General features: G+C 39.5%; 1 protein-coding gene across 6 annotated transcripts in view; it reads left to right on the top strand.

The window, feature by feature from the left end:
- KANK1 (KN motif and ankyrin repeat domains 1) overlaps positions 1-27,219 on the top strand; it is a gene marked incomplete at its 3' end in the record, with an annotated part of 188,063 nt that overhangs the window by 37,551 nt on the left and 123,293 nt on the right. For all 6 annotated transcript variants that reach the window (XM_081066307.1, XM_081066305.1, XM_081066308.1 and 3 more), the window contains exon 2: positions 25,650-25,775. The remainder of the gene's footprint in view (positions 1-25,649; positions 25,776-27,219) is intronic.

Here is a 27,219-nt window from a genome sequence, read left to right as displayed (position 1 = left end):
TGAGAGGTCGGGGCTTAATTATAAGAAAAAGGCCCAGAGTCTGCCATTTCATTTTATCCAGTGTGGGGACAGAGCCAGGAGTGCAGTTTCCAGGCTCTCGGCCTCACGTGGAAAGGTGCTCACTCGGATAATAAATGGCCATCAACTGTGATTGGATGGCCATCAGCTGTGGCTAGTTGGCCGTCAGCTGTAACCAGTGAGCCATTGGCCGCTAATATAACTGCCATGGCTACGTTAGCAGAAAAATGGGGGCTCGCAAGAAGATGGTGGCTGAGCTAGCAAGAGCGGATTGCAGTTAGCACGGTGGATTGCAGCTAGCAAGTCAGTCGGTTGGCAGAAAAGCGGACAGCAGGTCGCACGTCATGTGAATCCAGCCTTCAGTGAGACTATAGTGGTATGACTCCCCTACCTATGGCTCCGTGGGTGTTCCTTTTTGGCCTCGCCATATCCTGTGTTCTTGTGTGGGGAGCGGGAGCTGAGACCCCGCATGACACTCCGCGTGACACCAGTTTCTTTTCCTGTACTATCTTTTGACTTTCTTTAATCCTCCTTCCCCTTTTCCCAGACTCCAGAATAAATTTCTGCTATATGTTTAGAGGTTTCTCTAAGAGAATGTAGCTCCAGGAGTCTTGAGTTTAAATCCAGCCCTCTTTTTGCCATATCACATCTTCAGGTGTGCCACATCTTCAGAGAAGCTGAGTGGGAGAGAGTAAGGGAAAGCTGGGAAGGAGACGAAGGGCCAGGGAATAAAGCAAAATTGGAAATTGAAGGAAATGGATGAAGATGGCAGTTTGTGGTTAATACCACATATGTGGCTCAGTATAACCAAGATTGTGATAAGACCTTGAAGCCTCTCCCCCTCCCTAGGGCTTTCCCCACGTTACAATAAAGGTGGAAAGATAAGGTGAGAATGAAGGCAAGTGGGGAGGAGCGGTAGGAGGGTGGGCAGGAAAACAGTCACATTTGTCTATTCAGATCTAATCTCTCATCCAGATTGACTAGATGGGAGAAACAGTCATTATCCACAATGCTATTTAATACCAGATTCAGTATACTAGGTTATTTGGTTTTATAAGCACAAGTCCCAGAATTTTGAATCTGGTTATCTTTTGGAAACCAGAAAAATGTTGAAAGAATTTACTTTCTCATCTGATAACATGGCAGGTCTGAAAATGTAACTGATCTAAAAGTGTGTTTACCTGAAGGACTAATAGAATTGGCTGAGCAAAGGTTGGGAATAGATGCTCTGAGCAGGGGAGCAGTGGTGGAACAGCACGTGCAAAGGCCCTGAGGTAGGAAGGATCAGATTAGGATCCTGTGATTGCTGTAGGAGGGTAGATGGCGCAGGAAGTGAAAAGTAGAAGCAGGGAGATCGATTAGGAAGATCAGGTATTTGCCCAAGGCTTGCTAGCTGGTAAATGGCCAAGCCAGGTCTCATACCCAGGTCTGCAGGAAGATAAGGCATCATCTCTTGAGCATTTGTTAAGCAACATTTGATAATGATGTTCATGTTAACCCAGAACATATTTAAAAGATTCTTAACTGACAGGTTTCTTTCGACGTGGTTTATTGATCTTTTAATTATAAAGTAAAATGTGTGTGAAATTATCAGCTGCAAAAAGGAAGGGAAGTATGCATTTGAATGAACCAGTAGAAGCTTGGAATTTTGCCTGCCTTTTCTTCAGTCTTGCCAAAACGTAATTTCTTTAATTCCTCTAATCACATTCTTGACTAATCTGCGCAAGTCTGTACTATGCCTTGGCTTTCCCCCCTTAATAGTTCTCGGATCTTTAAAGTAAATATTTTGAAATGTTTTCTCTTGATCAGGGTGTTTGTGGTTAGATATTGTGTACACTGCTTTTGTTGTAGAATGAGCTGTTTTTTCAATCACGGGATCCTTTGTTAGGAATGAATGTGGTGGTAATCTTGTCACCTTTACTTAAAAAATCATTTATCAGGTGCTTTTCTGTAGAAAGCAATTTAGATGTTTACAACCTTTACTTTCTAGAGATTTAAATATGTTCAGAAGTATTTAAAATGGAATGGTTTTGTCAGCTAATAATGATAAAATTACTATCGTGTGTTGAAGACTGCTTTGTGCCAGGCAGTGTACTCTTAAAAATTTATTTTCTGATGGCAGTTGACATACAGTATTATGTTAGTTTCAGGTGTATAACATAGTGATTAGACATGTATATACCTTATGAAGTGGTAATCCAGGGAAGTCTAATTCCTGCCTGACATCATACATGATTATTACAATATTATTGACTATATTCCCTATGCTGTACTTTATATCCCCATAACTGTTTTTTTAATTATAGTTGACATTCAATATTAATAGTTTCAGGTGTACAGCATAGTGGTTAGACATTTACATAATTTATAAAGTGATCCCCCCATGAGTCTATTACCCATCTGACACCACACATAGTTATTACCCTATTATTGACTATATTCCCCATACTGTACTTTACATCCATGTGACTATTTTGTAACTACCAATTTGTACTTCTTAATCCCCTCACCTTTCTCACCCAGCCCCCTAACCCTCCTCCCAGCTAGTAACCATCAATTTCTTCTCTGTATCTCTGAGTCTGTTTCTGTTTTATTTGTTCGTTTATTTTTGTTCTTTAGATTGCACATATAAGTGAAGTGAGATCGTACGGTATTTGTCTTTCTCTCCCAGACTTATGTCACTAAGCATAATACCCTCTAGGTCCATCCATGTTGTCACAAATGGCAAGATTTCATTTTTTATGGCCAAGTAGTATTCCATCGTATATCTGTATCACCTCTTCTTTATCCAGTCATCTATTGATGGACATTTAGGCTGCTTCCATATGCTTGCTGTTGTTAAGTAATGCTGCAATGCCCATGGGGTGCATATATCTTTTTGAATGAGTGTGTTGGGTTTCTTTGGATAAATACCCAGAAGTGGAATTGCAGGGCCATCCAGTAGACTCTTGACCCTGATTTCCACGACTTCCCTGTGAGAACGTCTGCAGTAGTCCTCTTGTTTGTTTTTGTTTTCGTTGCCTTTGTTTTTGGTGTCACATCCAAGACATCATTGCCAAGGCCAATGTCAAGGAGCTTCCTGCCCATGTTTTCTTCTAGGAGCGGGTTGTACTGTAATTTTCATTTTACATTTAGGAAAACTGAGCCTTACAGCAGATAAGTGAGTTTTCCAAGGTGGAACGTGACAGCACTGAGACTTGTACCCAGCCCTTCTCAGGGTCCCTGCTCTTCAGCCCCATTCAGTTCTCCTTTCAAAATCAAGTTTGTTTTAGGCACTTGTTGGTCGTTACCTCAAGTGCTGAGAACAGGTGTAACATAGGAGCTTGAGTAAATTTGAGCAATGTAGTGAAATATTGTCATATAAGGTATTGTGAGGATTTTGTGCTAGAGACCATGTATGAGACAAATAGAAGCTAATCGCTAACTTTTACATGAGTCACTGCTTTTACCCTGAACTTTTGGTAAATTCAAAGCTTCCCTCTATTTGAATTTACTTTCATAGGAATATTGAAAGGTCAAAGAACTACTCTTAAGAATGGCATACTCTTAAGAACTACTCATAGAATGGCAATGGCAATGAATGACCACTTTCAAAATATCATTTATGGCTGTGGTTTTCAAACTGTAATGTTCCCCCTAATCCCCTGAGGGCTATATTAAAACACAGATTGCTGAGGCCTCCCTCCCCCCTATCCCCCCCCCACACACACACACCACCAGACTTGTTGATTCAAGAGATCTGGGATTGGTCTGAGAAGTTACCTTTCTGACACGTTCCCAGATTATGCTGCTGCCGGTGGTCTGGGCGCCACACTTTGAGAATCACTAATATGGGAAAAGTAGTAAGAGCTAAAGAAGTTAGCTGGGCTAGTAACCTAGTCCCTGAGAAAGGCGTTGGCAATTCTCAGAGTACATCCACATCACAAAGCAGAACGATGCCCTGATGCCCACCAGGGTCAAGGGTGGTACAGTAACTGCATGGAGCCGTCCCCACTACTGGGAAAACGGTGGGGTCACTTCACCTGCCTCACCTCCCCCACAGCATGTGCAGGATGGCATGTGACTTAGGCCAGATGTACTCATCGTTAACTCTACAGTGATTAAATTCCTCCACTCTGCGAGGCGGGTGGCAGTTGCCCACACTGCTGAACTCAATGAGTCAAATGAGTCAGCAAATCGGGATTCGGAAACCAATGAGGTGGAATATTACTTCTCATGTGTGTATTATAGAGATTGTCCTTACCCTGGGATGTTTTGGTGCCAAAAGCTTTTATGTGATTCTCCTTCTCTGTTTCTAGTGACTAAGAATTAGCTGCATTAACCTAAAAGTTTAAGATTCCTATTTGGTTGGAAATTAAATCACATAGGGTAGTTTAGTAAGCCTTTAAGAAATACTTTTCAGATTTGATGTGTCCAGACTTGTCCTGGCGTATGAAATATTTGACTTAACAAGATCTGTAGGTTCCCAGTGCATAAATGTTTTTGAAAATATGGTTTTCAAAATACAATTAGGAAGAAATTCCTTTGAAATGCTAAAATTACCTTTTAGTGGTGATAAAGATGCTGACAAACCCTTCTATTTAAAAGCAACAAAAACACAGTTTTTAACCTTCATGATATTATAATAACATCATTAACTTGTTTGTAGACAAACATCACTGGTCATATTTAAAATAATCATTAGACTTTCAGAGCTATACTTAAGACAACTACTTTTTCAATACTACTCTAATTAAAACATTACTGCAGAATTGATGGGGTGCTAAGTTGCAGTTATTCCTTCTTTCTCTAGAGTCTGTTTTGACTTAGTTTGGGGGAAAGAAAGAAAGTTGTAACTGAGCATTTTAGTAAGTTAAGGAGAAAGGGAAATTTTGGAGCCACTTCTAATAATGAACCTCAAGAAACTCTTGTGACAGTTTATTATCGAGCTTATCTCGTTTCATTTTCTTGTCTTATTTTTTAATTAATGAGCATGTACTGCTTATGTAAAAAATTCCAAATAAAAAAATTCCGTTTGTATGTATGTACCATATGTGTCTATACCATGTGAGGTTAGTGATTCTCAATGAAGCATTTGGGAAATGCTTAATTAAGAAACCCTGCTTTCTTAATTGTGCTCTCCGCTGATTGAGTGTGGCTTGAGTCTTAGGCTTAGAGTTAGCCAGGCCAGTTTTAGAGTCCCAGAACTGCCAGTTACTACATGTGACCCTGACGATGTCATTTACCCATGAAGTCTGTTTCTACATCTGTAAAATATGTATGAAAAATATATATTACCTATCTTATGTGGGTATAGAATGCCTGGCGTATAAATAAACTGTAATGTTAGCTATCAGCCTGATAAATTGCATGGCCATATTCGTGTTCTTTCTGCAAGAAAAATAAAGTAAGGGTTCTGAATATGTTGAGTGAGCTGGATAAGAATCCAGGAGATAGAGATTGTTGGTTGCCCCAATGTCATGTACCTTATGTGGTATTTTAGGTTTATTTTATTTTGGTCTCTTATGAAGTCAAATAGAAATTTATTATATCCTGGATCATTTTAAACATATAGAATAATTATGAAGGTGCCATAATGTAAAAAGGTGTTTGTGAAACTAAGGTTTGGGAAATTAAATAGAGTGACTATAAGGTTTTCCTTTTTAATGGCTGTTTTTTCATTATTTGATTGATCCAAAGTAGGATTTTTAAATCTAACGCCCTGTTCCATTAAGATAATTCATTTATCCAATTACTCTCCTTACTTAAATTAAATTCTTAGCTCCTTTGTGCTTTCTCTCTAGCTAGTGTTCTGTTTCATGACTTGTCTGCATAGTTTTAGTTTTGTTTCTATTCCCACTTTTGTGTGCTAGGCTTCCAATTTAATTTTTTTAGTTGAATGAGCTCTTCCTCCCTTGTTCCAGATTCCTCTCCTGTTCTAAACTCTGCTGTGGCCTCAAATATGGTCTCAGCTAATGAGATGCAGTATGAGTGACCTTGTTTGAATTCTTATTTGAACAAACCATCTGTGTAAAGACTTTCTGAGACAATCACAGAAATTCCAATATGGACTAAGTTCTCAGTGATGGAAAGAAATTGTTAATTTTGTTGGGGTTCGATACTGGTATATATTTATGTTAAAAAAACAGTATCCTCATCAGTTATAAATGGACACCGAAGTTCCGATGGGTGAAAAAGAGACATCATCTTGGTTTTGCTTTAAGATGTTCAAGCAAAAGTAAAACAAAAAAAGAACAGGAAGGGGAATACATGAAACAGATTCGCAAAATGTTGATAATTGTTGAAGCACAGTGATGGGTACACTGGATTCATTATCGTATTCTCTCCATTTTGGTATGTATTTGAAGTCTTCCACAATAGAAGTTTAAGCAAATGAATGGAAAAATGAATGTGGAGTTTCCGGATTCTACCAAGTGTTTCTTTCAATGTCAGTGGGGGAAAATGTTCATGTCCTCTTAGAGTTTAGGAGATTTGGGGCAGGTGGGTACTGGAACATGAGTTTCAAACAATTAGGCAAAAATACAGGTGCGATCCACTGGCTACAGACTCTCGTATATAAGACTGTTCATGACAGTGACATGATCCTTGGATGAGGAAAAACAGAAATCTGCCCAGGAAGTCACCGAGGCCATCTAGTAACTGTTTGACGAACTCTGTTTTGTAAAGGTACCTGTGCAAAAGATGCTAGGAATGTCAGGGAACCGGGGTACAGAAGAAAGTCAGGTGCTGTGAGAGGAGGCGGAGAAGGCCAAGTCTAGAACAGGCCAACACCTTTGAAAAGGCTAGAAGAAATATTTTAAAGGGCCTCAAGGTGGAGAAGAGTGAGAAAGAAGAGATATAGGACTTGGAGTTGTTGTATAATAGGAGACCCGGAGGTAGCAAAACTGCTCATTGTAGGAAATAGGAGGAATGTAGAAAAGTTGAGAGGAAACCCTCCTTCCCCCACACTGTTACACAGTCAATTCTCATTATTTGTGGTGGTTTATGTTCTGTAAATTGACATGAACACTGAATTAGGGAATACTGAACCATTGCTCCTAGGGATGGAAACAAGCTTAGCTTCCTGAGCTTCTGGTCATAACATTTTAGTGAACTGATCAAATACGAGTATGTGTGTGTTTCTTGTGTAATATATATTGTTGATTCATTAACACTGCACTGAGTGCCTATAACCTGTAACTCATGCCTGAATGCAGCTTATGTAACACATGTGTTTTCACTGTAAGGAAAATCCCAACCTTCTTGCTCTTAGGAACACTAAACAGCACTTCAGTACGCTCGGGGAGCCATTTTAAACAACAAAATTAGCCACAAAAAGCACACATGCAAACTGAAAAGGACACTTGTTTACAATATGAGCACTGAAACAAGAAGACACAGCGTGGCCTTGTTTGACTTCAGCTGGGACTGTGTGTGTAGAGGGAATCAGAGTTCACCACACTGCACATGTCCGTGAATGTCAATAGTACCGATTTTGGAGTTACACGTGAATTTTAGTGAGTAGGCCAGTTCGCAAATGCAGAATCCGTGAAGAATGAGGATCTCCTACTGTATTTTTAACAAGCCATTTTGGGGTAGCTTGCCCATTGGCATTGAATGTTTTTTTCCAAAGATTTGTCAGCTTCTTGCGAATTATCTAGTCTGTTTTTATGGTCTTACAGATTTATGCTACACTCTCTAAAAATCAAAGGTAGTAGCCCTTTAGAATTTCTTGCAAATATTTTTGCAGTGGTCATCCATTTAAATCCTTTGTGCACTGAAGTTTTTAATTACACAGTCAACACTATCACTCGTGTGATTTCTCTTGCTTTTTTTCTAAGCTTAGAAGACTCAAGGGTGATGATTTTTTTAATGAGAAAGGGCAAAACAAATGTAAGTAAAAGTGGGTGGATGCCTCGGCTGAGGGAGATGACTGAATACGTAGGTACTTGAATTGAGTTGGCGTGTCCAGGCCCAATTTGATCACACTTTAGCACACTTAGAAAGTCTGGACAGCAGTAATCCATTTGAAAATGTTTTGTAAACTTAAAAATGCTGTTGAAAGTATAAGGGCATAATATTTTCTGATTTGTAGGCTTCTGTTGACAATCTTGGAGGACAGGAGAAAGGCCAAAAAGATTGAAAATACAGGCAGATGTTCTTCAGAATTTGAAAACACTTTAATTTTCTGAAATAAATGATAGCTTTTTCCTGGTCTGGCCCAGAAAGCTTTAAGGTGATTCCCTGGCAAAATTGGAGTCTTCTGAGGTCAAATATGTTTGTGGCTGTCTGCCACGTGCCCTATTTTTACCTTCATGGCTGCCCCTAGCACGCACTGTGGTCCAAGCAGGTAGGGTCGTTCCTGCAAACCAGTGTTTCCCTGTTCCTGAAACTTTCTTAAACAATGTGTACCTTGTGTTGGAGTTACTTGGATGTGTGTCGTCTCTCTCCCTCTTAGAAGATAAGCTTCTGTCTTACTCGTTGTTTTGTCTCCCATAGACCCACTACAGTGTCTTCTAAAGAGAAAAAAAAGTAAGTAAGAAGTAATCTTGGAGTGGAATAAACAGAGGGAAGTAGGGATCATTTGTGATTACCTAGGAAAGAGGCAGTGCTTACGGTAGTTGTAAGAAGTTAGCATGGGTGCCCCAAGGACAAGCCTTTCTTAAACTCACCTCGTTTCTTTTTTAAGTCAGTTATTTATTGAAGAGAGAGTTTGCGTAATGTCATTGTTGGGGATATCAGAATAAACCCAGGTGTTGGACTATGTTTTTTCAGCATCCTTTTATAGATAAATAGGAAGAACATGGACTTGATTATAAGCTCCATAGGTGTTGCAGGTGGACAACTATTTGATTTTTCACCTTGCCAATACTAGTCTCATTTTTTCCATTAAAGAAGAGGAAAGAGGAAAGATGTTTATACTTTTTTTTTTTGAGAGGTGGAAAGTGCAGAGGTTGATTGTGGGCAGGGGTCTCGGGGGACGTGGGAAACATAACCAGGAGCTAGATGTCTTTGAAAAATCTCATGTTTTTGCACAAAGATGAATCCACTTTGTATTCTATTTTTAACATAGCCATATGTGTTTTATTATAAAAAAATATTTAAAATTATCATAAAATAAAATGGCTTGCATAGTCCTTCCAAAATGACTAGTTTGAAATAATGGTCTTTGATAAAGAATGGTGGATCAAATTTGCGTCTGTCCCTGTGATGGGAGGGAAGCTAACCAACTGGATGTCAGAAATCAGGATAGAAAAAGGCTTCAAAAAGCTGATGGCGATCAACATGAGCAAAGATACAACCCCGTTTCCCCGAAAATAAGACCTAGTCGAACAATCAGCTGTAATGTGTCTTTTGGAGTAAAAATTAATATAAGACCCGGTACTATGTTATGTTATATTATATTATATTATATTATTTTTATTATATTATGTTACATTACATTACATTATATTTATTATATTATTATATACCCGATCTTGTATTATAGTAAACTAAGACCGGGTCTTATATTAATTTTTGCTCCAAAAGACGCATTAGGGCTGATGGTCTGGCTAGGTCTTATTTTCAGGGAAACACGGAATTCAACTCTACTTAATGCAACTTCCTTATTCCTAGGATAGGAACAAATTGTGTGTTTGTGGAATAGGGAGACCTGTCAGTAGCTTCAGCTCGTGTTAAAACGACTTATGGCTCTAGCCAAGTGTTGGACATGGCTGGCGTCTCCGGCAGCGTTAATGTCACAGCATTCAGAACAAAGGAGATAATCATCCTGTTGTTTTCTGCCTTGGCCAGGCTGCCTTGGAGAGCCTGCTTTCAGTTCTGAGCTCTCCATTTAAGAGGGCAAAGTGGGGAGGTAAATGGGCTACAAACTGCCCTACTAGAATAGTTGGAAGGCCTGTGGGTGGGAAGGAGAGCAAACATTTCTCAGCTTCAGGGGGACAATTGGAACTTTCAGATAGAAGAATATTCTTTTCTGTGTCGATTTAAACTTTTTTTCTGTGTATACACACAAAAAATGGGGATCATGTATGCTATTTAGTATAATTGTGTTTTTTCACCGAATGTAATGGGCGTTAATTTCATGTTAATATTTATGGCTTTATGTTTACATTATTATTTCTCATGGCTGCATAGCATTCCATTTTATGAGTGCACCCTTATTTTATTAAAATAATCCCTACTGACAGTCATTTTTGTTGTTTCCAATTTCTTAATATCATAAACAACAAGACCACGATAAATGTCTTTGAAATACCTTCATCACTGTGTACTTGTCAAGTTACTTCCTTAGGACAAACTGTCAGCTGTGGAATTGCTAGGTCAAAGTTAGTCCTTTCTAATTTTTTTTTACTTTTTTAAGGCTTTGGATTTTTATTGCCAAACTGCCTTACTATTAGAACTGGATGTATTAAAGAAGTTGCATTACCCCAAGTTGTGGAAAGGATTTTGGCAGTGCGTTGTGTATTGGACAGTTATCTAAAAATCCCTTCAGGAATGTCGTGAACATTTTTACGTAGAACCAGATGATTATTTTATCTGGTTCAGTCTTAGCATGTCAATCATATTGTAGCAAACTAATCGCTACGAGTCTGTAAGGAAAATAATACAGAAGATTTCTGTAATCAAAAAGCAGTGTAGGAATCAATCAGTGAAGGGAAGCATATACATGTCAGGCTGTAGCTCAGTACTGTTAGGTTGCACGTGAGGCAGAAATAGCGAAGGGGTCATTCAGCCCCGGGACCCATGGCAGGTAACAACTGGCACATTAACTGTTTTATAACTGACATGTCTGGCTTTTCCAAACTAAGTACATTGCATTTTCTGCACACTTCTAGAGCTGGGTAACCTTTGCTTCTGGGGAGGATAGGAACAGGCAGAAAGCTGCTCTAGATCGTGTTCCTCGTAGAGACCTCCAAATGATTCAGCACATGTTTTATCCTCATGACCCAGAGCCTAACTCCAGTGAGAGGACCTGGGCTATTGATGTCATCAGGGGAGTGCGTTCCAGCTTCGCTGCTGGAGTAAGCCACATGGCCTCTCTAACCTCTGTTCTTTCACCTGTAAAATGTGACGAATAATGATCGATTATCAGGACTTCTCACAGAGTTATTGTGAGGATTACCTGAGATGATATGTAGGATAGAGCTTTATAATATGCAAAACACTGTAGAAATATTAGCTGTCACATTCGGCTAATGGATGTTCAGTCTTCAATCTTTCTAATGGATGAAGAAATGATCTGATTTATCTTGATTTTGTCTTAAAGTTTGGCTCATAGTTGCAACTCACTAAATATTTGTTGAATGAATACAAGAAAATGTTTGGAACATAGGCTAAACTGATGTAGAACAACATTTTTTTCCTCTTGAAAAATGTGTGCTTCTCATCTTTGTAGAATAAGTACTGTTATTTATACCTTACAAATGGGGAAATTGAGATCCATTAATCGTCGAATCATTCTAATAGCCAGATCCTCCATTTTCCGGTGATTTGTAATCACATGGAAAAGGGATTACATCAAGTACTTTCTTTGTTTAACATGAACCAAACCTGTGTACTATAGTTTCGTTGTGTAAAACCATTAAAAAACAGCAAACAACTGATGAAATATTCTGTCAGACTTTGTTATTATTTACTGACCACTAATAGAAGGTAATTTTGTTCGTTTTATTTCTGCCCTCAGGGAAGTCTCTGTTACCAGAAAGCTAATTCTGTTATCCACTATAACAACTTTGTATTTCTGTTCTTTGTGCATTGTGTTTGATCTTCAACTGTGAATATTCTATGAACTGAGAGCTCTAAATAGCCATTGTGCAACTGGAGTGATATTCTGTCAGCTCCAGGCATTGTGTTTGAGAATAAACGTGTTATTTTATTTCTGATGAGACTTCTCTCTTCGCCACTAATGATATGATATTGAAAAGAAAAGCTGATGAATAAACCTCCTAAGTGCTTTCAGTGTTGAAACAAACAACCTTTCATTTTAGGGTAACATGGTTATATGTATGTTCCTGTATTTTCAAATAGGAGGTAGAACCCTCAGGGTCGCATTCGTAGGGCTTTAGGTAAGAAGTGTTGGTGAAGTTAAATCCAGAAGTATGTGTTTATGTGTGTTGTACTAGGCAGAGGTTCTAATGTTTTGGGTTTTTTTTAAATCAGAATCTCACATCAGTCTATGGTCCAAAAATGTTTAGGGACCACTGACCCAGCACATTCCATTCAGTGGTAGCTTATTCGATCTATAGTGTCACTAGAAAGTGATGTCACTAGAAAGTGTCACTAGAAAGTGATGTAAAATACCTAGGATAGTGCAGGGTACTCATAGGTGCCAAATAAATATCTGTGGGAGCCCTGATAAAATCACAGGCTCTCTTCTTACCTGTAACACGTTATGATTTGTGAGCTCCTAGAGGACAGGTGTTTTTTTGTTTTGTTTTGTTTTCCTTGGCATCCTGACTTCTCACCTCTGCCTCCGAGTGTAATACAACGTGCACTTTCTGTGTCAAAGTAGAAGTCTTGAAACTTTTTTGATTAGATGTCCCCATTCATAGAAAACAGTTTGAGCACGTGTTCTCAAAAGTGACACATTTATATACACATACATGTCTGTATTGAGAGTACACGCTCAGATTGTTTTATGCTGATCATATAAAGCACACACAAGAGCAATGTTAAAATAAGGAAGATGAAAAGCAATGTTTTAAAATGTGTCGATGACCAGAATAGCTCCATGTTGACATTAGCTATTCTCTAAAAAGGCACAATCTATACTTCTTTCTGCTCATTCCTACTTTTGTGCTCCTCGTTATCTGGGCTGACACGCAGTTCTGGTTTTCCGTGGCTCCCCTCCCACCTCCTAACACCCTTTTAGCAGGCGCCCTCACTGTTCAGCATTTTCCATGCTTAATTCATATTCCTGAGACTCAGGATCTTTTGATCCTGTTCACCTCATGCCAGGTCAACTCATACAAATCTCTTTGATAAAACAGTGCTGGTTTTGGCTTCTCTTGGAAAGCCACTCTGGTCCCCATGGGTGGCTAGGACAAGTGGCAGACAAAGTCACGTGACACAAACAGCTTCTCAGGGACAGCTTCATGCTGAAGGGGACTGGAGAACTGAAATGGGGACTGGCCTCACTTTACACAAATGTCTATGAATGCACAAGAGATACCAAAGTCTGACTTCCTCTGTTTTTCCTTTGCAAAAGCATGCCTATGTGCTTTCAAGATCATTAGGCATAGGAAGCAAAGTTTTTGTAATTTAAATAAACCAGAAAGCTGAAGGCCATTTATTCCCGTGAAGATCTTACCCACCACTCATCCACCTTTCTTGTCTAGTTGCTACTGTCTAGTTACTACCGGGGAGAAAATGGTAGCAGTTCCATCTTTAAGATTTAACCCATAGTTTTTGCAATAGGAATGAATGGTTTCATGTGCGCTCTCATTCAGCCTTGTGCATACAGGGTTTAAAGATTTCTTGTGCCAAACACAACTCCTTTCTTCTAAATCCCTTCTGCATAGGTTGGAGCCAACAAGGAAAACTTCTTCAGCATTTCCTAGTTTAGAAGTGCCGTATAAGTAAAGCATATGTTTGGGAATGTTTTCTTTTGAAAAACACACTCTAAGTCCCTTCCTAGTAGAATTTCGGTGCAGTGTTGGCCCATTTTAAAGCCTGTTGGCCAGCTAGAGCCATGCGTGAGCTTGTCAGCATCAGACCTCGTGGGAGTATGCGCCTGTGGCTCTCTAACATTAAGTGTCCACATGGCATTAAACTTAGTGTTAATTTTTCAAATTGGTTCAAAACTGTCCAGCATGAACAAAATTTATAGTCTTCTAAAGTGAGAAAAAAGGAGAACTGACAGTTATGGAATGCCTAAGTCCAGCACTTTGCGTTTGTTTAAATTTAACCTTCATGCCCCTCTGAGGTAACTGTGATTATTCCCACTTCACAGAGAGGATAACAAAGTTCAGAAGTTGTAATTTGACTAAAGTCACAGATCAGTCGGGTGGGAAGTACAAGGTGATCCTGTGTGATGAGAGCTTACATTTCTCTTACTTAACGAACTACCTGCCAGGGACGGTGGTAAGCATTTTAACACATTATCTTAGTCATTCTCACCACATTAAGCTTCAGAAATTTTAAAAATCGGTCTCCCATGACTGTTTTTAGACCAAGGACAAACACTTTTAAAATGTCGATGTATTTCAATCATTTATGTATTTTTATATAAACTCTTTTCCTACATACCCAGTTTCCATTTAATTTTATAAACTATTTCCTAATTTTAATGAACTCTTCATAAATATGTTTAACGTCTACGTAATAATTTAGTAATAATTTGTCTCAGACTTTTTGTTATTTTAGTAGTTGAGCAGTGAATGTATTTGTGTCTAAATCTATGCGTTGTTTTATTTTTCAATGTTATTTTCTTAGTGTGTATTATTAGGAGTAAAATTATAGGGTCAGAAATTACATTTCTTTTTAAAACTGTAACCACTTTAAGGGTCCTTGATGCATTTTGCCAATTTGATTTCTTTTTAAAAAAAGGGGGGGGGGAACCAGTGTCCACCTTCATGGCAGTGTGTGGGTGCCTGTCTCCCCGTAGACCGGCTCTTGGGGGGATGGATGGTTCTGGTGCTCTTTCCCCCAGCTGCCGTGCTCCGTCCTGTACCAGCTTCTCTGTGGGGTGTTTTGTGTGACAAAGTGGTATCAGGTGTCTTCTCCACAAGAAAAGGCATTGTTACCAAGGCAAACAGTGCCACTTGATACAGCTACATACACGCCAGAGCCAGAGAAAACCTTCACCAGGGGGATTGTTGACCATTGCTAGAGGTTGTGGCAATGCAGAAGTTACATAGTGTTCCTTTGGCAACACATGTTAATGGATTTTTTCTGATGTTGGAGTCCTTCTTAAATGAAAATTCTGAACACCGACCCTAGGAAAATATACTAACAAAATAAAAAGCATTAGTTAGGAATGCATTGTTTGTTAAGATTTAGCAAAGATCGCATATTGTTGAATGAGGTAGGTTGCTCATTTCTTTTTAATGGGTAAGGAAAAAGCCATGCTTCACTTAAGAGTGAACACATGTTTAATAAGAAGACAGTGACCAAGATAGGCTCTCTGGCCACGAGACGATCTCCTTTGCTAAATCTTAACAAGCAGTGCATTTCTGACTAATGCTTTTTATTTTGTATTTTTCTTTCTGTCTTTCTATTACCATGTTTCCCCAAAAATAGGACCTACCCGGACCATCAGCTCTAATCCGTCTTTTGGAGCAAAAATTAATATAAGACTCAATCTTATTTTAATACAAGACCGGGTATAATATAATATGATATACTATAATACCGGGTCTTATATTAGTTTTTGCTCCAAAAGATGCATTAGAGCTGATGGTCCGGCTAGGTCTTATTTTCAGGGAAACACGGTTGAAAATTTCTGAAATACGATTTCTTGCTGGTCTAGAACATGTTAAGGTTGTATCAAGTGGCAGATCCTTTTAGGACTTGCTTTTTCATTCTTTGCCATCTTGTCAAATATGACCACAGTATAAGTCCTAACACAGGAAATGTTAGGTTTCACAGGCAGTCATCTTTTCTTTCCAGCATGTTTTGAGAAAAATATTTGAACTGGTGTAAATTTTAATTACTGGCAGGGTGGAGGAGAGTCTGACTCGCAGAATTCATAATGCTGATATGCTGCTGCGGTAATTGGTCACGTGCTTTCTTTACGTCCTAATGAGTTAACGCTGCTACCCGGGGCAATCTTGACAATCAAAGAATAAAAGATAATTGGTGAATGTGGAGAGCCTGAGTCAATAAATTAAACTTGCTGCCTTGCCATTCTAAATTTATCTAATAAAAATCAGGACCGTTTAAAAAAAACAAAAAGCCAGAAGTAACATAAGTCATTACTGGTGAGAAAAGTGAGGGTAGTAGAGATTACAGAAGTCGCAGGCATTGTTCTTATTGTAAAGAACATGTTAAAATGGTTGACAGTGTTCTCTAACTCACTCCTCTCCCTCCCCTGAGATTAATTGATCTTTGCTTTAAAACTCCTGAATGCAAAGACAGGAATTCCCTCCCTGTGGTAAGAATGATGGAGAATGGCCAATCTCCCTACATTACTGGATAGGGGAGATGCTACACATTTTGAGAATGTTTACTATCAGACTGGGTTAACTCTAGGTGAACAATGCCCTTCTTGTTTTTGTAAGTGAAGCGAGCTTAGTTAGAGGTTCTGAGGAGAAAGCTAGGAGTTGCTTGGAGGGGCTCCCGCTGGAGGACGAATGGGGCTCTGCCCATCCACCTCTGCTTTGTGCTTCCAGGATGCTCACCGCAGTAACCTGGGGTTGTCTGCATAGCGGAAGGCTTCGTCTTGTCCTACAGAAGTAGGAATCACGGATGTATCACTATCATCATCTCACCTTGGCCTTGGGCTGCAGTTATCGGAAACGCCCCCGTCAAACCCACTCCTCTCTTGGGAAAGGTGACAGAAGTTCTTTGCCTGTAACATTCCATCACTTCTAAGGAGCAGTAGGATGGTGATCGGGCAGGACGCCAGCTGCCTGTGCTGCAACACCAGAGCCTGGGCTCTGATAATTAATGAGGCTTGAGAGAACATTTCCTTGGCATATTTTACAGCTTGACCCAGTGGACGGGGGCACCCTGGGGAACTTGGCCTCTGTTCCCACTCTTTCTTTCCTAGAATGAAGTGTGGCATTTATGTGATGGTTAATATTGGAATGAGCACCGTGCCATCCTATTCTCAACAAGGAAGAAGCCTTTATATTTTATAATTCTTTATTGAAAGTACTGCAACTCTCTCTTTTTTTTAAGTGTCTATATATCTTTTAAATGGAAATGTGTGTATTTGCTTTGTCTCTGTACATATGGTGGAACTTGAAGTAATTTTTTTTTCACGAGGAAGAATCAAAAGCATCTTTTTCGAGATTATTCTGAATTTTGAGAAGGCTAACATTTGCTAGCCTTTGTCTTTTCTTTTCTTTTTTTTTTTTTTTAAGATTTCTTCCATCTTGCCTGGTGGTCTCTGGTCTTAAATGTTACAAATTATTTCAATTAAAGAAATGAACCATATTCTGAAACACAGGGCAGTAACTGTTGCTTGGTAACATCTTTGAAATTACATAGTAATAACCTTTCATCAGATTTGCAATACTATGGAGGTGGGTAATCTCAAATTATGTATGGAAAGTTAAAGCACAGAGAAGGTTAGTACAGTACTTGCTTGAGATAATTCCCATGGTTGTTGACAAAAACCACATTCTTAATCCTTTACGTAAGAGAGACTTCCATTTTATGTAAGAAATTAATTAGAGAAGATAGTGTTCCAGTTAATGGCAAAGGATAAGCCTCACAAATGGTTCTCGAAGTATGGTACCTGGACCAGCGTTGTCTGGAAGCTCGTTAGACATTTACATTTTTAGGCCTTAACGCCAGACCAACTGAATGAAACTCGGGAGCCCAGCAATTGTGTTTTTAAACAGCCCTCCACCTCTTTGTGGTGCAGTCTAAAGTCTGAGGACCACGGTCTTGATAGTCTTTCCCCCGTCGTTTGTGTAGTTTAAATGCTGAGGGTTGACCTCAGGTCAGAAGCAGGGGGGCAGTCTCATTGGAGACCCCCAGAACCTGACTTTCCATGAAGGCAGAAGATAGGTAAGGGAGCAGGAGAGGAACTCATATTTCAGTTGCCTCTGCTATGCCTGGCACTGTGTCTGGCTTTCCATGAGGTCTCCTGCATTCAGTCCCCCCTCCGTCTCGTGTGTGCCATTAGTATGCTCCTTGTGCCGCAGGGGTACCGCCTCATTTTCCAGTTGTAATCTCAGCCCCAACAGCAGTCCCAGCCATTTGCCTTGGTTCATTGACTGTTGGTCACTGAGAATTAACACTCCATTTCATTGTGGGAGTTGTGCACTGGCTCACGGGGCATGCGGTTTGGGTGTGAGAGATCGGAAGCTTCCTGCTAAACTCAGTGCTTCTTCCTGGAACCATTTTATTTCAGGCATGTGGGAAGGGAGGGACCATGTCTTCTTGTACAGCATTACATTCCCTGTACCTAAGGTACAGTGCTTGGTAAACAACTGTTGAATGAAGATTCATTGTAGTAGCACAAAGGTTGTGTTTTCTCCTAAAGAGCTCATGCCCTGTCTGCAAACTCACGTTTCTGGTTATGTAAAGACGATGGCTCTCATTGTGGTCCCGGATCAGCAGCAGTAGCAACTGGGAACTTGTGAGAGATGTACAGTCTCGGGCTCCATCCCAGGCCCGCTGGCTCAGAAACTCAGAGGCTGAGGGCCAGCAAACCACTTCAGCAAGCCCCCCAACATGCATGTGCTTTATGCTGACACGTGAGAGCCACTGCATTTAGGCGTGAGGCATAGGTGGTTTGTTGTTGTTGTTTTTAATGGTACCTTTTATTATAGGTTTCTGGGGAAGTAAAGATGTTTCTCATTTAAACTTTGGGGATAAGAGAACACTGAAGCGCGGGACTGTTCTTTTCCATTTCAAGAAACTGTACATGGATGTTTATGGGAGAAATTATTCCAAGCCCTACCAATTATCTGTCAGAAAACTGATAGGACTCTACACACAACTGTCTCCCACCTCTGTATAATATTTAACTTTTGCTTGAAGGGTAGGCCCCAGCTATGCTAAAAATTCAGTCTTTAAGGTGACACCGCTATCCAAGGGGAGGGACTGTGAGCAATGCGCTTTCATAATTCTTGGAGTTTTACTACGTATTATATCTTGATTTAACAAAATGTCTGCGGCTGAAAACAGGAGGAGAAATTGACTATACACACACGCACATACACAAGGTGTGACCAAACAATACTGTGAATGTCCAAATAAAAAAACTTTATTACAGTAAAAGACACATTGCCATTAATCCCCTTCAAAATATTCCCCCTCACTTTGAACACACTTATCCCATCCTTCTTTCCACTTTCTGAAGCAGTTCTGGAAGTCCTCTTTCGTGAATGTCTTTGTTTCATCCTCCATCATGACACCGCTCCGTGTCACACATCACTTCCGGTACGGCAATTTCTGTCAAATGAAAACATTACGGTGTATCCTCATCCCCCTTATTCACTGGATCTGGTACTGTGTGACTTCTGGCTCTTCCCCAAAGTCAAAATGACTCAGGACATCGAGGCAGCCACGGCAGCACAATTAAAGACGCCCAGCATCTGGCCATTTTCTTGGGTCTCCTGCACATCTGAGGGTGCTTCCAGGGCAGTGGGACCCTGGTGCTTCCAGAGGTGCGACTCTCTGCCGCTTGAAGTCTCACACTCACTCTCCTCCAAGAACCTCCTCTAGGGGATGTTACTCTCTTCTCAAACCCTGTTCTCCTTAAGGAAGCCTGACCACAGCTTCCTTGAAGCAGGGAAGCCAGAGCCCTCTATCACATGAATGAGGAAAGTGCAGAGAGAAAACTTCACTGAGAAAGCCGCCCGCCCCCCGAGTCAGTCATTCCCCAGTGCCTGCCGCATCCAGGAGCTGTGGTCAGCTCTGCCTCCTCTGGCATGAAAGCACCGGTGGCCCGTGTCAGAGCCCCACTTCGAAGCATCACCTGCTCTTCCTCATGGCTCCTGATTTGTGGGTGGCTGCACCTACCCCATACTGGCAGGGGGAGGAGAGAGATTTATTGTGGTTTGGTTGTTTCTAAAGCCGTTCGGAGACCTGTGTATTCCAGAAGAGTAGCCTTCACATTTCTAAGCATTTTCTATAAATCTTCAGTGAATGTATAAACTATGGATAGAGGTTTCGTTTTCCCTTTTCCAATGATGGATAGTTTAGTTCTATCAATATTCCTGCAGAGCAACTCATCTACCTGGCTGTCACACACTCTGCACGTTTGCCCTCAGATTCTCAGTGGTTAGACTAACTGCGAGTGCAACCAGTTTCACTGATCACTTGCAGTCCTTTGCTATTATTTCCGATGCTGCCTCGCCCACAGTAGAACTAATTCATGAAAAATAAAAACATTTGGGGGGATATACTGAGGATTAAAGCAAGGGGAACCCCATAAAAGATGGTAAAGCTTGCACACAGCATTAATTTTAAAAATGTGATCTTGGGCAAGCAACGTATTACGGAGGATCTGTAAATGCCTCTTCATCTAGAATTTCAGTATAAGCTGTACCTAAAATATTTATACAGCATAGTGGTGCTTCTCCCCTGACAAAAGCATAGGTACATGTGTATACTGTTACTACAGACATCACTAACGTATAAGCAGCTGAAGAACCTTTAAGGATATTTGGAAAGTTAGAAAGTCAAGTATCTGTCGTGGGGTTGAGTTTGTAGTGACTGGTAAAGGGGCCTTAGTTCCTAAACAGAAATATTTATCGTGTTACCAGAATGGCACTTCATAGTAAAGACACATCATAGAAAGAGAAGAAGAGGGTTTAATAATGTGAAACTTCAAAGAACGGATCATACAGATCCCGGTTTACTGTTGGCAGAGAGATTGGAGTAGCCCCTGGGATTCCTGTTAAGAAAGAAATGTTGCTAAAAACACAGCTGGGAATAATTCTGTTACCAAGTCTTTTAGGATCAATACAAAGCTTACTTGTAAAAAAAAAAAAGCTAATTTTAATCTTACTAACTACGGATGCCTATTACATTTTATCTGTAAAAGAGCAATGATAACACCTGCCTAATGGGCTGATTGTAAGAACTGAAAGAATATGGCGCCTAAGTAAGTACTTAGTAACAGCAATTTTTTGTTTGTTTTAACAGTGATCGCTTCCAGTCATGACTTTAGCTGTATTTTCTGTGATCCCCAAAATAGACCAGCAAAGTCGTGGTGTTTCCGTCTTAGAGATAAAATTAAAAATTGAAGAAACTATTTGCATGCAAGACGAAAGACAAAGTTTATACATACTATCCTGATATGATACCTCTGTATCCTTATGATAAGGATCCTTTCTGACTCTCTGATACGCTTGAAAGGGTTTTGTTCCTGGTAGCAAAGGCTTCCAATTAATATACCATCTCCTCTTCATTATTAGGGTACCAAGTTAATAATATCCCCCCGATAGACAAAGAAGGACTACAAATGAATAATATGAACATTATAGCAGAAAAATAAAGGACACACACAAGAAGTGCAAAAAATAAAAAAAAGTTCAATCTCAGAGATACGCTAATGAAAGTGAACCTTTTTAATCTATAAAATAGGTGAATTTAAAAAATACTACTACACTGGGCCGGCCGGTGGCGCAGGCGGTTAGAGCTCCATGCTCCTAACTCCGAAGGCTGCCGGTTCGATTCCCACATGGGCCAGTGGGCTCTCAACAAAAAAAAAAAAAAAAAAAAAAAATACTACTACACAGCTTTAGAGGGAGTGTGGAGAATTGTATTACTCATATACCACTCATGTACCACTGGAACATAGAGTGGGTCCCACATTCTGTAGGGCAAGTTATCGACAATATTATATCCATATATGTTGCATAAATTTGTACCACGACTTTATCCCCAGCAAATACTTAATGATCTGGTCAAGGCTGTCCATCTCACTATTATCTACATAATCAAAGCTTGTAGGTGACTTACGTGCTTCAAGGGGATTTATTAAAATGGAGTTTTGTACAGCCATTAAAAATAAAGCTATCGGAGACTATGAAGTGACACAAAACTTCTGTCAGAATCAACAGGAAGAGCAGGTTACAAATAATACCATGTGATTCACTTTTAATAAAAATTATGCTTATACATTTGTGTGTTATGTTTATAAACGTGCCACGCATACATACCAAAGTGGAAGGAGACTTTTAAAATGTTAATAGTGCTTACGTTTTTTTCTTCATTCACATTTGATTTTTCTAAACTTACGGTAAAAGACAAGCACTACCTTAAAGGAAGAAAAACCTGTTTAAAGTTATCTTTTTGGCAATTCAGCATAAATTATATAGATTACCCAGAGGTAGGAATATAGTATCTGACTTGAATCTGGACTTTTGTTGTGTTGATCTGACACACTTTAGTGTCTGCTTTCCTTTTCTCTTTTAAATGAATATAATTTACCTAAAGCAGGAAAATATAATTTAGATGTTCAGACTTGATATAGATGTTGAGTAGTTCTGTAAGGTTTCTTGGGGAACCAAAACCAGGCACACAGGGCGCTGTTTGGGAGAGAGATGTTGGTAAGATGTGCAGTCAGTTATTTTTGGTTGAGCTGCAGTGTATATGGAGAGATGGGCAAGGGAGGAAGAGTGAGGTGAGGTGCTTTTATTGGGCTGTTATGTGTGTCAGGTAAACTTCAGGGTAGAAAATGACCAGCACAAACCTTTTGGCTTGCAAGTAGAGATTGGAGCCTCTGCTTTTCTCTACTTGCCCTTCCAGTTTCTCCTTAATCCCCTGCAGTCTGCATCTTACACCATCCCTATTAAAAATTGCCCCCAGAGTCAACTGTAATTGAGAAACATTAGAAAAGGGGGCAAAAGGTGAAGGAGAATAATTTCCAGGTATAAAACAAATATGGGGATGTACTATTCAGCATGGGGAATATAGTCAATAATAATATTGTGGTAGCATAGTATGGTGTCAGATGGTTGCTGGACTTATGGTGAGCACTTCTCTAGTTATATAAATGTTGAATAACTATGGTGTACACCTGAAACGGATATAATAATTGTATTTTAGCTATATTTTTTATAAAAATCTTAAAAAATAAAAAGAAAATTGCCCTCGGAGGTCACCAGTAACCTCCTTACTAATTGTTAAATCTGGTGACATCTTTTTCATCCCCAACCACAGCATTTGACTTCACTCATCTTTCTTTGGGCTAAGCCTCTCCTGGTCATTCTCCCAGCTCTGTAACCACCTTTGTGTCTCATTCATTTGTTTTTCTTACCTCTGTCTCCTAATCATTCCCCTTAGAATTTTTATTTAGTCCTGAGGCTTCAACCATCTTTGTTTGAGGTAAAAGTCTAGCACTCAGTCTTTCCCACTGTGAGTCCCTGTTGTTGCTAGGAGTTTGGTTATAAAATGCTTTTTTTGAAATTAGAACACTTTCACTTTGACACACAGTCTACAGACATTGGATGTGGAGCTTATGCGGTGTGATTAAAAAAATACGGTGAATATTTAAATTTAAAAAATTCATTTTAGTGAAAGACACATTGTCATTAATCCTCCCCAGAATACTCCCCCTCACTTTGAACACACTTATCACATCATTCTTGCCACTTTCTGCAGCAGTTCTGGAAGTCCTCTTTCATGAGTGTCTTTAGTTGTGCTGTTGTGGCTACTGTGATGTCCTGAATCAATTCAAAATGTTTCCCTTTCATGGTCATTTTGATTTTAAGGTAGAGCCAGAAGTCACACGGTGCCAGATCCAGTGAATAAAGTGGATGAGGACACACCATAATATTTTTATTTGACAGAAATTGCCGTACCAGAAGCAATGTGTGACACAGAGCCTTTCTATTGTAATCATAAAATATGGTAAAAGCTGGCTGCCAAGTGCCATCCAACGGAAAGGCAGGGATCTTCAATACAGGAAGCAGTGCATTGAACCGTGGTAACAGTGTGTGACAAGTTTCAACTTGTTCCGTGCAGTCAGTTGGGTGTGAGCTACGGTTGAGAGAAGGTGTGTTTTAAATAAGTGTGCCATAAATCATCCTCCTCCATGACAGTGCTCCATGTCACATATCCCTTTTGGTATGGCAATTTCTGCCAAATAAAAACATTATGGTGTACTCTCATCCACCTTATTCACTGGATCTGGCACTGTGCAACTTCTAGCTCTTCCCCAAAGTCAAAATGATTCAGGACATGGAGGTGTCCACAACAGCACAACTAAAGACACTCACAAAAGAGGACTTCCAGAACTGCTTCAGAAAGTGGCAAGAATGATAGGATAAGTGTGTTCGAAGTGAGAGGGAGTATTTTGAGGGGTGTTCATGGCAATGTCCCTTTTACTGTAATATATATTTTTTAATTTAAATATTCACTGTATTATTTGATCACACCTTGTATCTCCTGGCTCCATGAAGAGATCCCAGATTATCTATGAATGGTCTCCTTGATGATGGAATAATCTCCTTATATGAGTTTTTCCACACAAACAAAAATTGTGGAATTGATAAAATAATCTTATCTCGAGGTACAAAGTCTTGTAAATTTCAAAAAAAAAAAATTGCAGAGCCAAAAATACCGGGTTTGTAAAAACTCTAATGTGTTCCATGTTGAAAGGAAAAATTAACTTCAAATAGTCAAATAATCTCTCCAGCTACACAACTAAGCTCAATAAACACAAAACAATGGGCAATACCATTAAGACACAGTGTGAGGGCTAAATTTTCTGGAAAGTAGGCTTTGTCAGGGCCATGAATTTGAGCTGGGCCTTGACAGAGGAAAAGAAAAGCTGTATCTTGTGTGGGGAAATGATAGGTACAAAAACAGGGTGCATGTGTTCTTTGGACTAGGACAGAAGGTGTTTGTTGGAAATTGGATGAAGATAAGATAAATGGATTTAGATTATAGAAGAACCTGAAAGCCAGCAGAGGAGTTTATGTTTGATGGAAGAGAAATTTTTCACCACCATGAATAGGGATGTGAGAGAATGCTAGATTTGGAAATTAGAAGGACAGAGAACTTCAGAATTGGCGGTATCCTGTAAGGTAGGATAAGAATGATTATTTGTTGAGTGCCTACTATATGTCAGGCACAAGACTCATAGTTTTTATTCTTACAGCAACCTTAAGGGTAGATGATATTATTCCTATTTTATATATAACAAACACTTTGAGTTTTGGAAATATAATTTGCCTAAATTCTGCAGAATTCCTGGACCAAGGTTGAAGTCCACAGACATCTGACTTCAAAGGACAATAAAGTTAGAGAACATTGAAACCACTTCTTCATTTTATAGTCAAAAAAATTGAGACCCAAGGGTATAACCATTCAAGGTTATACAGGTAATAACAGGATGAAAGCAGTTGCTCTGCAGGAGAAAGTGGATAGGTGGTGATTTGCAGAGAGAGACCAGGTTAGAGCCTGCTGCTGTAAACAGGTGGGGGTGCCATAGAATTTGGCAGAGGTGAATTGGAGTGAAAAAGAAGAGGCAGAGAATGGTAGGCCATTTAAGGGAAAGTGGTAGTGAATTGAGCTCGGAATAAAGGATGGAGAGGGATGACTTGAATGTAGTCCACCGTTGTAATCCCAGGGAACTAACTGCCGTTTACAGAGAAAATCCTAAGTGGAGCGAATTTTAAGAGAAAGACCATTCGTTTCTAATGAAGTGGTCTGAATGAAATGACAGATACCAAAATACAAAAACCGATGGTATTTATGAGCTGACTGATGTACATATTGACAAACCCATGGTGAACAGTAATGGAAGTGAAGATGAAAGGCTGTGAGGAACCAGCCCTTTAATGTGATTGCGAGTTACCCCAACAGCAAAGGAGACTCACGTCTGCTTGTTATCGTAGGTTCTCTTTTATTCTGGTCTGCCCCTCCTACCCCGTCAGAAATATGACTTAACTGTACTTGGATTCCTGAACTGCATAGCTGTCTCTCATAATTGATTTCCCTCTCCTGTAGGTCTCGAGCCTAGAAAAGGAGTATTGCTCTATCATATTTCTCTCAACGAGCTTTTTTTCTTTCAGAATGATTGTCACTGTACTGGATGGACTGCCGAACTATTGAATTGCTTCTATCTTTTGACGACACTAGGAAATTGTCCGTGGAGTTGAAATATTTATTGCAGTAATTTCTGGCCTTACATAATTGAGGTAAGGTATACTTTATTCCCATACACCTATGATGAAGTTGTCATGTTTGTGTCTTTTACCTTTGCATTTTTAGAGACATTGATCCATCCTTTCCCCCTTTTTTTATGTTCTAATAATCCCTTAGAGTGCTCCTAATCTGAATATATATAAGGGTGCAGAAAAGACGTTTACAGGATGAAATAAGAGCAAGCTGTTTGACTCGGAAGAATAAAGGGGGAAATGTATTACTCCAGATTAAATCAAGAAAGTGCCTCATTTCTATAAATACAATATGCATAGAGTGGATTGTACTAGATAAAAATCAGTAGATTTAAAGGAGTATTATTAAGGCTACTTGAAAAAAATGGAGATACTTAAATATTAAAATATTGCTGGCTTTATTCAAGTAAGTAACATCTAGAAAAGACAGCGAATTTAAAAGAAAAAATGTTATTCTACTTCCAGAGATAATCACTGTTAAAATTTTACTGCATTATTTGTAATATTTGTATTACAAATACTTGTAATTATGTGTCTGCCGTATGTCTTAATTTGCTAGATTTTTGCAAATGAGGGACATCACATGCTTGCTCCATGCCAGGCTCTGTACCAAGCACTTTACATACGTTAATGTATTAACTGTCTCAACCCTGTGAGGTTGCTACTTTTCTTATCCCCATTTAAACATAATAAAATTGCGGTTGAGAGAAATTAAACGACTTTCCCATGTTCACACGTTTGGTAAATCCTCTCAGAATTTGAAGTAGTCAGATACCAAAGCCTATACCAACAGGATCTTTTTACACACTTCTTTTCCTTATCAAAATGCTTTTTTCTTTTGCTATAGCATCATTTGAAATGACTGCACAGTATTCACTTACATTTGGTATGCAATGGTTTCTCTACCCCATCTCCTTTTCTGGGAGATTGATTTGTTGTTGTTTTTTGCATTTACTTTTAGAAATAGCATTGTAGTGAATGTCTTTTGTGCACATCCCATGACTTCCCTGAGACAAATTACTACACGTGGCATTGCTGAGTTAGTGGGAATGAGGGAATGTATCATTCAGGTTTTGATACACTCTGCTAATTGTCTTCTCAAAAGGGTGTACCAGTTTATACTCTTACTAGCAGTATGTGGAAGTGCCTGATCACCCTAACCCTCAGCAGCCTTGGTAATTAGCAATTGGAATACTTTTGTTTGCCTTTTTAAAAGATTCCAGGTACCTTGTTCAGGTCCATGTCCCTGCCTCTAATACTCTAGAGCCATGGCCTCCTGACTGGTTTCTCTCTTGTCTGCTCTAGACCTCACTTTGTCACTAAAGGAATTAATTGCAGGACCGTGGGTAAAATCATGGATTCTAGAACTAGATACCTGGATTCAAATCATGACTGTATTCCTCTGCCTCGACTTCTCCATCAATAAAATGGTAATGGTAATAAAACCTTTTCAGTAGGGATGTGA

The sequence above is a fragment of the Rhinolophus hipposideros genome (assembly GCF_964194185.1).
Source record: "Rhinolophus hipposideros genome assembly, chromosome: 11".
NCBI classification, from domain to species: Eukaryota; Metazoa; Chordata; class Mammalia; order Chiroptera; family Rhinolophidae; genus Rhinolophus; species Rhinolophus hipposideros.
The sequence above is the reverse complement of the archived record's forward strand: the minus strand, read 5'-3'. Positions and strand labels throughout refer to the sequence as shown.